This window comes from Dama dama, chromosome 18, assembly GCF_033118175.1.
Source record: "Dama dama isolate Ldn47 chromosome 18, ASM3311817v1, whole genome shotgun sequence".
In the NCBI taxonomy this organism is placed as follows: Eukaryota; Metazoa; Chordata; class Mammalia; order Artiodactyla; family Cervidae; genus Dama; species Dama dama.
This window is the reverse complement of record NC_083698.1, coordinates 67399066-67412457: the sequence shown is the minus strand read 5'-3', so window position 1 is coordinate 67412457 and position 13392 is coordinate 67399066. Positions and strand designations below refer to the sequence as shown.

The following is a 13392-nucleotide window of genomic DNA, read 5'->3' as shown; positions in this document are numbered from 1 at the left end:
GGAGATGGCAATCTGCTAATGATTCTTTCATACAGGAAAGCACACTGATGGACTTCAGAAATACAGAAGTGAGTTTGGCACAGTTTGGGAACACAGGATGTAAAGAGCAAAACTGCACCACATGACTGGGTGTGAACACACAATTGGACTGTTTAGAGGCAGTCGGGGGGAGAGATGGTATAGAGAGAGAAATGGGAAGGAAAGGGAAAAGGGATAATTAGCCAGAAGGCAAAAGGTCCAGAGATATACTGAAAGTGGGCACCTGATAGAATTTTCAAGAATAGTTCTGTGTGATACGTACTACACAGGTGTTGGTCTGCAGTACAGCAGTATAATCCTCTACTTATGACCTTCAGTTAAAGTTTTTCAAAACATAAGAGCTTGAAATGAAGGTTGGAAGGGGCTGGGTTGGGGACAGTCTAGGAGGGGAAAAAAAGTTAAAAAGTACAAAAAGCAGAGAACAAAATTCAGTATGATTTGAAATAGAAATGAACATAGAACATAAGTTTCCTCCCAGAACATAAAGAAATCTTGGGTAGGCATTCCAGAGAGTACAGAATAGGAGGCTGGACCAGTTTTATGGACCTTAAGGGACAAAGTGACCTAAGATGATATGCAGATAAGGAACATAAAAGCCTTGGGGAGACAGCAAAGCAACAACAGAATATAAGTTCTTAGCATGCTCTGAGGAGTCAGGACAAATATCTAGATAATTCAAAATAAATTGAAAAATCCAAGCCTCTATGTTTCTATTATGTAGCTGCTCTAGAAAAAAGTTTAGTTTCTAACTTTCTGTCTTAAACTCTGTCAAGAAACAAACTTGTAGGACCTGTAAGGCAAGCAAACATGCACCTTCCCTTTCTTGGTGTCAAAAAAAGAGAACGAATTTGAAGTGATTCTCTGATATTCATGACTGTGAGGGTAGAGTCAAGTTTTCAAATTCAGTTTTCAGTGTTTTCTGGTTCTCAGAATCTGCAAACTGGGCTGGTGTTTTAAACCTGGGGTCAGAGTTGGAGTTTAATTTGCATATCCAACTTAGATAATTTCAAGGTTTCCAAGCCTGGTCTTGAGGTTTGATTGTTATCTAGTCTCTAGTGCTTGAGTGAGAGAGAGGAAAAGATAGGGAACTGGAGACCCGTGTTTTGTCTGTCTTCTTTTGAACACTGCTGGAAGCAGCTAAAGCTTTCTCCATAGTAACCTCCATCCTTGATCCTCAAAGTGTGGTCTGAGGACCAGCAGTATCAACATTATCGAGGAGCTTGTTAGAAAAGCAGCATTTCAGTACTCCACCTGAGACCCACTGAATTGAAACTTCCTCAAGTGAGATTCTTATGGATGTAATGTTTGAGAAGCACTCATTTAGGAAGTGTTATAATACAAATCCATTTGTTAGGTGATGCAGAGTGAGCCACTGAGGAAGGAAAAGGGCAACACTGCTGCTATTAGACATTTCCTGAGGGTTTTAGTTGTGAATTCAGTGTGAATTATGCAGTTTAGGAATAGCGAAGGGGCAGTAGGGACTTGACTACACTTGTGACCCTATAATGGCTTATTAAAAGCCCAAGTTGGTTTCTCAGTAAGCTCCTCACTGAATAGAGACTATCGATTCCTTACCAGGAAGCCAGGTGTAGCTTATGTTCCCATTACTTGATACTCCCATTGTTGTTGTTTAGTCAATAAGTGGTGTCTGACTCTTTGCAATCCCATGAAGTGTAGTCCACGAGGCTTTTCTGGCCGTGGGATCTCCCAGGCAAGAATACTGGAATGGGTTGTCATTTCCTTCTCCAGGGGATCTTCCTTACCCAGGGATTGAACCCATGTCTCCTGCATTGGCAGGTGGATTCTTTACTACTAAGCCACCTGGGAAGCCTGGTAATCCCATTACTTAGGAATTTAAAGCTGACAGATTTTGAGAAGTAGTTTAGTTATTATGTTCCTAATGAAGGGCTGAGGAAAAAGAAGTAACATTAATTTCTGAGGTTAAAAAAAAGTGTAAATCACTCAGTTGTGTCCAACTCTTTGTGTCTCCATGGACTATACAGTCCATGGAATTCTCCAGGCCGGAATACTGGAGTGGGTAGCTGTTCCCTCCTCCAGGGGATCTTCCCGACTCAGGGATCGAACTCAGGGTCGGGAAGATCCCCTGGAGAAGGAAATGGCAACCCACTCCAGTATTCTTGCCTGGAAAGTTCCATGGACAGAGGAGTCTGGTGGGCTATAGTCCATGGGGTTGCAAAGAATTGGACACGACTGAGTGACTAACACACACACACACACACACACACAGTGTCTTTATTTCCTTTTATGATTTTAAAACCCTTGGTAGAGTGGGACCCTGGCAAAAATGAGCACTCAATAAACATCATTAGCAGTGATTTGCATGATTTGCACCAGAGTGGCAATTTTGTTAATGCTGCTCATTCCCACAAATGTTCTGCTTCCCATGTTAACTTTTGTATATCCAGCAACCAGAAGCCTACACTGCTGAGTGTACAGAATATCGGGCTCCAGTTAAGTGTGATTAGATATTGATTTCTAAGCCCCACAAACATTTAGCAATGCAAAAGCTCTCGAGATATTGGGTCATTGTGGACTGTGTGGCTGATGCTGGCAGAATTCCAACAGTCATAATTTGTGGAAAAATTCTAGAGTGGCCACACAATGCCCATGCTGTGGATTTGCCCTTTTATGTGGCTCTGATCTGTGTCCTGGCCCACCGATTGTCCTTTTTACCTTATCTTTGTCGACACAATTTTTCGGCTATCAAGGGAACTAGGCAGAGAAGAGATACTTGGTGGAAAATCGTCCAGACTACTGGGAAAAAAACAACAACTCAGACTTAGAGGTGATGAGCTTGCAGTGAAGTATAGCATAATATTACTCTTTTATATTTCTATTGTATATAATACTGCTTTTTTATTTTCTGTGGGAGTTGCTATTAAAGAACTATGAAAAATATCCATTTAAAGCTCAAATATATAGTGTTGAGAATAAGAGCTAATCTGTTCACAAATTGTGGAAGATTAAAGACGGCCATATTTTTGAGATTCCTCATTTGAAATACAGAGTCTGTGTCCTCTTTCATTAAATCTGGGCAGGCTCTGTATCTGCTTTAATCAACAGAACATCATCAAGGCCTGGCCACGACTTGTTAAATGACTGTGAAGTTGCTCTGGTGCTGTGGCAGAGGAACTAGCTGGAAGTCCACACTCTGGGACTTGCTGGAGACATGCCCTCTGGTGTGCCTGGAGGAGCCTCAGGCAGTAGGGTGGCACTCTTCAGAACTTGCTGTGAACCAACCTAAAGGGATGCCAGGGGAGCTACTTGCTGCTGAGTGCTGCTGGCTGCCTTGAACTGCAGAGCCAGGAGCTATAGAAGCTACCAGGTGACAGGAGTACATCAGAGCCAGAAAGAGAAAGCCCCTTCCTTCTCCAGCATCTCTACTGGCAAAGCACTCCACTGACAAAGCTTAACGTTAGTTCAGCTGACAAAGAAGAAACGACACAGCTGAGAGACAATACATTGATGATTGTTACAGTTTAAAAAGCACAACAGAATAGAGTAGAAATGCTATTTGCCAGTTTCTGGACCCAGACTTTGAGGAAGTGGCAGTTTCTACTTCCTGTCTTTGGAATCTGGCCATCATACTGTGAGAAAGCCCAATCACAGAGAGAGGCTACTTGTAGACATTCCAGTCCGTGGTCTAGCTGAGCTCCTAGCTAGTGACCGTGTGAATATTCCATCCTGAGTGTCCAGTCCAATTCAGCCTTCAGATGACTCCAGCCACTGTCTGACCACAACTATGTGAGAGAACATGGGGAGAATCAGCTGGCTGAGCCAGATAGCCCATGGAACTATGAGAAAGAATGATACATTGCTTCGAGTCACTTCATTTTTGAGTGGCTTGTTATGCAGCAGTAGATAAGTAGAAATCAAGTTACTCTATTTACTTCTAGTAGGAGGCCACTCTAAAGCTATGTTATTCCATTTTTACTCTTTAAGACATGATCCCAAGCCTTACACTTGGAAGATTCCGTGAGGCTCATTGCAAATATCTGGCCCACTTAAGCTTGCAATATTATACCTTCTAAAGCTCAAACTTAGAAAGATGACTTCTCATTGAGGAAAAAATCATGCTTATTTTATTGAATTGTCAGAGACTACCACAATGGTGAGACCGTTGGGTGTACCTGGTTCTGTTCTCAAACAGATCTGAAAGCAGCATTATGCACACTCTGTGAGCCTGTCCACTTATGATTCCATGTGGCCTGTTCTTCATTTAGTTCCTTCAGGTGGGAGCTCTTCTGGCCGGGAGTCCACCAGAGCACCAAATAGTGTCCATAAATGTCCTGTGTTATTGCCTTTCGTTTGATACATGGAAACTCCCAAAGGACTGTGATTATATTGAAGTCAATATTCTATTTTGGCCTCCCTTCCTGATTTTTATCTGTGGAACATGGTGTCAATTCATGAGTCATGACACCCTGGGAGCTGGGATTCTTTCAAAGTTCTGGTACAAACTTCCAAGGGCAAATACCGGTCTCCATGTCTCCATTCTAGCTCAGGATTCTCAGCCCTGGCTGCACATAACAGTCACCTGGGAAATGTTTGAAAAAGTAAAACTACTCATGACTGGTCTTACCCTGGGTTAGTCAAATCAAAATATTCAGGGGAAGGACACCAGCATGCTATTTTAAAAATTCTTCTGTAGTGATTCATAGATGCAGGGAAGGGTAAGGACGTCTAGCTTGATTATTCACTTGGCTTCTTATTTGTGGTAGAGAGAAGCGTACCGCATTTCCCAGCAGTGTATCTGTATGTCCAAATCTTACATTTTCTTTAAGGCCCAGCTCAAATACTGTTTTCTACCTGAGGCTACAAAGTCCCACAATTGACATCATTTCTTTTTCTTTTGAATTGGTGTTATTTTATTTTGAACTGTTTTCTACCTATTGTATGCTTTATTATCACTTTTTGTTCTCCTACTCATGGTATGTCTCTGACATATATATATATATATATATACACACAGTGGGAACTCAATAAACATTTATTAAATTAAGACATAAATGAATTTTGAGAAAGTCATCATGCTTCCTATGAACACCAAATTTGCTTTTGTATCGATGGAGGTGGGGGTGCCTACATTTGGCCTCAGTCTTCACTTCTCAATTAGAATTGCCTCATAACCATCCCCCCACCCTACCCCCAGCTCCCAACCACGGCAGACCCAGGCTGCCTTTGCTCTCGGATCTCTGTCTCTAGTTGTTCCCTCTCCCCGTCTTTCCCCTTGTTACTCTTCAGTTAAGTTTTTTGTTTCTTATTTAAACGACCCTTCTTTACAAAGATCTAAATACTTTCTTTATAGGCAGGGATGGTCATCAGAGAGAAGATGAATATCCCACAGTGTGCTGTGGAACGAAAACCTTTGGAAAGTACTAAGACTGATAGGGCTGCCTGCTTATCTCCCTGCTGGCAAAGGACTAGCTATTTACTGAGCTAAAATGATAAATATTCCAAGAGCAAACTCTAAAGTCACCAGGCCCCACAGTACTCTTTGCAGAGTCTCTGTGGTATCTATACTGATGAACCCACCAGATGTAAATCTTAGCCAGTAAAAGAGACAGTGGATAATTGTTTTGGGTTTTTGGGCCTCTGCTGAAATGTAACTGATTTTCAAGTTTCCAGTAATTTTAGAACAGACTTCAAAGAGAGGGATCAGTGTGGTCCCTTTTCACTTTTTTTGTATGTAGCATTTTTTTCCCATCCTGCTATTTACTCATTCATTTTTTACTTTTGCTCTAAAACACAAAAGTCATCTTAGTTTTTTCCTTTAGAATTCATAATTTTAAGAGGTTACTAGAAAAGTCCTCCAATTCACCTGTAATTGAGGAGTTCTCCTTTGAAGTTCAAATCTTTCTTAGCTCTAATTTGAAAGGGAATTATGCATCTGTGATGGACTCATGACATTTCTTATTGGGGATATAAAAGGTCAGATTTTAATGCCTTCTTGTGATATATGCGTCTGGCTCAAGATCAGGCATTTCTGAATGATGGAATTTAATTGTAATTTAGTAAGGGGTAAGAGATAAGAAATTATGACTTTGCTGTAATGCCCGAGCTATACACCAGTTCTTTAGTATCCTGCATGGTGGTTTGTGGGTTATAAGCTGCAACTACAGGAAGCCTCTCAGGGATGCAGTGATGATAGTCTGAGTAAAAGCCAAAACTCATCTCAGCTCGAGCTCCAGTGGTTAACTGACATCCTGCCTTAGAAAAACAAAGACAATTGCCAAGGTATAAATCCTCATCTTCTGAACATTCTGGAAATCCAGATGAATATTTACCTAGTATCTCTTATTTTGTCTAATTGCCTCAAACTTCTTACATTGTCATTTCCTTTTTCCCCAGTAAAAGTTCCTGAGTATACAAAGGTACCTACCCATTTCCTTCCTTTGTCGTTTAAAAAAAGGGCTGCTTAAAATCAGATTAACTGAATGAGGGTTCTCCCTTCTCAATCTAAGAAAATCTCTTCTCTTTCATCTGTTTTAAATGAATCAAAGAATTGATCCAACTAATAGATAGGAGTTAGTCCTACATGTATTAAGAACAGAGATAATGTAATATGGTAGGAAAAATACTGGGACTGAACTTAAGCCTACAGTCCTTATTAGAACTTAGACTTTCTGCACTTCAGCTTTCTCATCTGCAAATTACCTGTTCAATTCAGTTGCTCAGTTGTGTCTGGCTCTTTGTGACCCTATGGATTGCAGCACAACAGGCTTCCTGATCCATCACCAACTCTCAGAGCTTACTCAAACTCATGTCCATCGAGCTGGTGATGCCATCCACCCATCTCATCCTGTTATCCCCTTCTCCTCCCACCTTCAATCTTTCCCAGCATCAGGGTCTTTTCAAATGAGTCAGTTCTTCGCATCAGGTGGCCAAAGTATTGGAGTTTCAGCTTCAGCATCAGTCCTTCCAATGAATATTCAGGACTGATTTCCTTTAGGATGGACTGGTTTGATCTCCTTGCAGTCCAAGGGACTCTCAAGAGTCTTCTCCAACACCACAGTTCAAAAGCATCAATTCTTCGGCGCTCAGCTTTCTTTATAGTCCAACTCTCACATCCATACATGACTATTGCAAGCACCACAGCTTTGACTAGATGGACCTTTGTTGGGCAAAATAATGTCTCTGCTTTTTAATACAGTCTCTAAATTCATCATGGAGAAGGAAATGGCAACCCACTCCAGTATTCTTGCCTGGAGAATCCCAGGGACAGAGGAGCCTGGTGGACTGCTGTCTGTGGGGTCGCACAGAGTCGGACATGACTGACGTGACTTAGCAGCAGCAGCTAGATTCATCATAGCTTTTCTTCCAAGGAGCAAGCATCTTTTAATTTCATGGCTGCAGTCACTATCTGCAGTGACTTTGGAGTCTGTCAAAATAAAGTCTGTCACTATTTCCACTGTTTCCCCATCTATTTGCCCTGAAGTGATGGGACTGGATGCCATGACCTTAGGTTTCTGAATGTTGAGTTTTAAACCAAGTCTCTCACTCTCCTCTTTCGCTTTCATCAAGAGGCTCTTCAGTTCTTTCCTTTCTGCCATTAAGGTGGTGTCATCTGCATATATGAGGTTATTGATACTTCTCCCGGCAATCTTGATTCCAGCTTGTGCTTCATCCAGCCCAGTGTTTCTCATGATGTACTCTGCATATAAGTTAAATAAGCAGGGTGACAATATGCAGCCTTGATGTACCCCTTCCCCGATTTGGAACCAGTCTGTTGTTCCATGTCCAGTTCTAACTGTTGCCTCTTGAGCTGCATACAGATTTCACAGGAGGCAGGTTAGGTGGTCTGGCATTACCGTCTCTTGAAGAATTTTCCACAGTTTGTTGGGATCCACACAGTCAAAGGCTTTGGTGTAGTCACTAAAGCAGAAGTAGATGTTTTTATGGCACTGTTGCTTTTTTCAATGATCCAGTGGATGTCGGCAATTTATTCTGGTTCCTCTGCCTTTTCTAAAACCAGCTTGAACATCTGGAAGTTCATGGTTCACGTATTGCTAAAGCCTGGCTTGGAGAATTTTGAGCATTACTTTGCTAGTGTGTGAGATGAGTGCAATTGTGCTGTAGTTTGAGCATTCTTTGGCATTGCCTTTCTTTGGGATTGGAATGAACACTGAACTTTTCCAGTCCTGTGGCCACTGCTAAGTTTTCCAAATTTGCTGGCATATTGAGTGCAGCACTTTAAAAGCATCATCTTTTAGGATTTGAAATAGCTCAACTGGAATTCCATCTCCTCCACTAGCTTTGTTTGTAATGATGCTTCCTAAGGCCCACTTGACTTCACATCCCAGGATGTCTGGCTCTAGGTGAGTGATCACACCATTGTGGTTATCTGGGTCATGACAATCTTTTTTTGTGTAGTTCTTCTGTGTATTCTTGCCACCTCTTCTTAATATCTTCTGCTTCTATTAGGTCCATACCATTTCTGTCCTGTATTGAGCCCATCTTTGCATGAAATGTTCTCTTGTTATCTCTAATTTTTTTTTTTAAGAGATCTCTAGTCTTCCCCATTCTATTGTTTTCCTCTATTTCTTTGCATTGATCACTGGGAAAGGGTTTCTTATCTCTCCTTGCTATTCTTTGGAACTCTGAATTCAAATGGGCATATCTTTCCTTTTCTCCTTTGCCTTCTTGAAATTACCTGTTAGTTTCAGGTTTTTCTTTACTAGTAAATTGCTTGGAGGTTTAAATAAAACAATCCTCTCTTTGGAATTGTTTTATTTTCCTATGTTCTGAGGCATGCTAATCCACTGCTCATGTTACCTGATATGCCCTCTTGTAGTGAATTCTTTTCTTGTGTTATTTTAATCTGTGCTTGTAGGCTTAGCCCCAGCTGGGATTATTATCATAATGTATGAGTCAGATGTGCCTGGCTTATGGGAGTATGTTTACAGAGAGGTTTTATATTTGCCCTGGATGGGTGTCCCCAGAGTTTCGCTTGTCCAGGGTGAATTTTCAGTTATTTATCAGTTTGAGATTCCGGCCCTATGTGGATAGTATTCATTCAGACTCCATATCTATATGTGGTACAAACTAGGACCTATGGGCCCCCCAGACTTGATGCTTTTTTGCTTCTTACCCAGCCCCCTTGGGAAGTTCTTTCATTCCCTTTCCATAAAGCAGGGAGGGCTTAGGTAGAAGTTTTAGCATCACACTTTATATGGACCAATTATCATCTCCATTACCATCTCCGGTGATCAATGGGATTTTATGATTCTGGTCCCTCTTTTTTAGGGCCTGTAACCAAGTCTGCTATCCTCCAGGGTTCTGCTGCACTCTCTTGAGTAGTATGAGTTCCTTTGTAGTGTTTTGGAAGCCAGAAAACTCCCCTGTCTTTTGAGTTTGACTTAAAAAAACAAAATAGTTTATCCAGCATCTCTGTTTTGTGAAGGGAAAGAGGATTTGAGTTCAGTGTGCAACATTGCTGAAACTAAAAATCAAATGTGTATTTTTCATGAGCACTTGGTTAACTGCTTTATTTCATAAAGGAGGCCCTGTTCACTAGTAGAAGCATTGCTGCCCAGATTCTGATGTGCAGAGGAATCCCCCTGGGGATCTTGTTGAAGTGCAGATTCTGATCCCTGTAGGTCTATGGTCCAGATGAGACTCTGCGTTTCTACCAACCTCCGAGGTGATGCTGAGGCTCCTGACCACACTCCGGGGAGTGAGGATTTGAGAGAGACCAGTAATGACTTCTTCCTAATTGCTAATTTATCAGTTGCTGGAATTCATTTGTTCTGGCTGCTGGATAAAATTGCCACTCATTGGTCTGGTCTTGTAGATGAAATTTTGCTTTGAAAGCAGCTTGAAAATTGTAAAGAGCCATAAAATATTTCTCTTTTTGGGAAAAAGAATCCATAAATCCAAAATGGAATTAAATTTAATTGACCTTTAACGTCCTTGAAAATACCCAGAAGCCCCAATTTCTTCTACCTCCTGATTTTCTTTTTATTAAACCTATTTTCCCTCAAGCTGAAATTCTGGGCAAATTAATAAAAGAATTAACTTTCTATAATTCAATTTAAATTTTCTTTTTTTAATTACTTATATTGTTAATATTGACTTCTTTTTTGTTATAATTGTATTATTTTGTATGCTTTAGCCTGAGAACTTATTCATTATGGTTAATATTGATACTACCGGGCGGAGTATTTGAGTTCTAAATAACTGGTATATCAGGCAAATTTTTAGAATATGAGATTATTTGTATCATCAAAGATTCCCAAGAAGTTACAAATTCTGTTGCTCATATGTAGGATGGGAAGCATTCCCCAAACTTTCTCCTTGTACACCCAAACTTAAAAAAAGCAAATCAAAGGTTGATTGGCATCCTGGCATGGGTAACTTTTGCTATTTACATCTTAATTTTATGGCCTTAATTTAATGGACTAAAACTGGTGTGGCCTTTAGAATTAATCAGGGATGTCGAGTAAGGTGTAGTACAAGTTGGTTTCCCTCATGTGGACTTGTAGAACGCTGTGTGTGGGGTGTGGTGAGAGGCTGACACTATGGGAAGTGACTGGAAAGAGAGGCAGGGCCCTGGGCCAGTGCCTGCCTCTGTAATGACTCTGTCGTCATATTACCTGAAATACCTGGACAACACACATCCTTTCTCAGTCTCTGTTTCCTTCTCAAGGACATGAGGGGTTGAGTTGGGCCATCTTCTATTTCTTCATCTGAAACCCTAGTCCACACTTCCCGTCACTTATGCCCATGTTCCATCTGCAAACCCATGAGCCATGTGATAGGAGAAAACAGCCATGTGTCATATCTATGAAGAATCTAATCAAAACGGCCTCCGAATAGGAAGAGTGAATAAAGAAATTTGTTGGAAAAAACTGACCTATGTCCTGGTTCACACAGGAAGAATAAGTGTGAGACTCATGGTACCTAAATTGACTTATTTTTTTTTTTGGAGGGAGGATGTCAGTGGTTAAATGGTGGCCTGCCAATAAGGCATATATATCCACCTGGAACCAGTGGAATTGACCTTATGTGGATGACCAAATTACACTTGCAGATACAGTTAAATTAAGGATCTGGAAATGAAATCATGTTAGTTCAGGCCCTCAATCCATTGACAACTGTCCTTATAAGAGAAAAGAGAAGAGAGGGTCAGAGATTGGAGCTATAAACCAAGAACATGGAGACCTGGCAGTAGCGATCAGAAACCAGAAGAGCGGAGTCTTAGGAAGGAGCCAACCCCACTGACATTTTGATTTCAGACTTCTGGCCTCCAAAATGGACAGAGAATAAGTTTCTGTTGCTTTAAGCCAGCTAGCCTTTGGTAATTGTTTATAGCAGCCACGTAAAAACTAATAGGGAGGGTATAGCAGCATCAATATATACTGAATGTTCTAAGTAAGTTTTACACACATTATTTATATAACTTTATCCCTCATGATCACTTTGTAAAGTTGGTACTATCATTAGGGACATTCTAGAAGTTAGGCAACTCAGGCACAGAGAGGTTATGTCACTGGCCCAAATTCACACAGTTAATAAGTAATGCAATTGGAATTCAAATCCAGAGCCCATTTTGCTTTACCTCTAAGGTCTGTTTCTTATTTGTCTGTAACACGGTGGTTATAGAACCCATGTTCTCTTCACTGGTGGGATCAGTGCTTGGTATTCCATCGCAGCTGATGATGCTGTAAGGCGGTGGTGATGGTGCCTCTTGAAAATCCAACAGAGTAGAACATAGAACTTACTGTCTTAAAGTGAGTAATTTTCCCTAAAAGGCAATTTAAGTCAGAGCGCTGCATTCTCTTAAGCTGCAGAGGCGTAGGAGATACAGAAAGCATTCCTGCCTTGGAGAGCATAATGCAACACTAAGGATAGATCTTGGCCCATTCAGTTTGGCACTTTTCCAGGAAGTTAGTGCTGGGAGAAGAAAGTGGAAAATGTGAAAATATAATTCAGTTCTTGAAAGGACAGGGGATTAGTTTTTAAAATAAATACTGGGGAGAGAAAAACTCTAAATAAGAGGAAGGATAACCATTAAAAGCGTTTCAAAAAACACTATATCCTTACCAGGCTATTCAGTTCTGGAGCAAGCAGCCAGAGAGAGGCACAGGGGGCCTGCAGCCCCTTTAAGATGCCTGCCCTTCCTTGCCCAGGGGCCTGAAGGAGGGAGCAGGTTTCCAGGGCCCTCTTCAGTCTGGGAGAGTTTCCAGAGAAAAGGGCTTTCTTGAATGCTGGCAGTGCCTTCTGCTTTCATGGAAACATCTAGGTGGGGAGGTGGTGTCAGAATGTATGCAGGTTATTTTATGTCACTGCCTTATTGGAAGGGAAAAGGAGAGATCAACTTTCCAGCCTTTACCCTGACACTCATTTATTTAAAAAAATTTTTATTTCTGGTTGTGCTAGGTCTTCATTGTTGTGCACAGGCTTTCTCTGTTGTGGCCAGCGGGCGCTACTCTCTAGTTGTGTTGTGTGATCATTGTAGTGGCTTCTGTTGTTGCAGAGCACGGGCTCTAGGCGTGTGGGCTTCAGTAGTTGTGGCCCACGGGCTTAGTGGCCCTGTGGCACGCCGTCCCCAACCAGGGATCAAACCTATGTCCCCTGCATTGGCAGGTGGATTCTTAACCACTGGACCACCCGGGAAGCCCATGCTGGCACTCATTTAGTTTAGAACCTTTTGTTTAATTTTGTGAAAGATGACACTTGGGTATCTTGGCTTTGTGTTTGAGGGTACAGGGTTCACTGCTAGGGTCACTGCTGGGGTTCCCCTTTACTTATCAGGACTCAGATATGGGTTGGAGGCTTTTTACTTGAGTGTTCTTGGAAGGAATGGAAGCTCTGTAATAATAAGATGATACGGAATATTTGTAAATCACTTTAGAGTTTGACATTTGCACTTGTCTCCATTTTTAAATTTAATTTTCACAGCATCCCTATGATGTAGCTATTATATCAGTGTAACAGTTCTGAAAATCAAAGCCTTGGGAAGAGAAAGTAATCTGACCAATTTGCTTACACTGGAAATATTATTAAATGAGATTATAGGTGTAAGGCACTACGAGTGTAGCCTGGTATACAATAAGTACCAGTTAAATGAAGCCACCTATTGTGACTCTCATCCTGCTTGTTATATTTATTGTTTGTTAATTACTCTGTGATAGAATTGTCACTTCAGTCCGGGTTGCTGCCCCACACTGCCAACATTTTCTGAAACAGCAGCATGCCATTTCCTACTTGACCGTATTTCCTTAGTTTTTTTGTTTTTTTCTTTTACTTTTTTAAGTTCAGAGACCCAACCAACAAGTAGAGCCAATGGGTTATAAGAACAATCTGGTATCTGATTACAGCCTGTCATCC

At 41.2% G+C, this 13392-nt stretch overlaps 1 long non-coding RNA gene across 23 annotated transcripts in view; it reads left to right on the top strand.

The window, feature by feature from the left end:
- Nucleotides 1-13392, top strand: part of LOC133072355 (uncharacterized) — a 446833-nt gene that overhangs the window by 124524 nt on the left and 308917 nt on the right. The gene's annotated exons all lie outside the window — the stretch shown is intronic.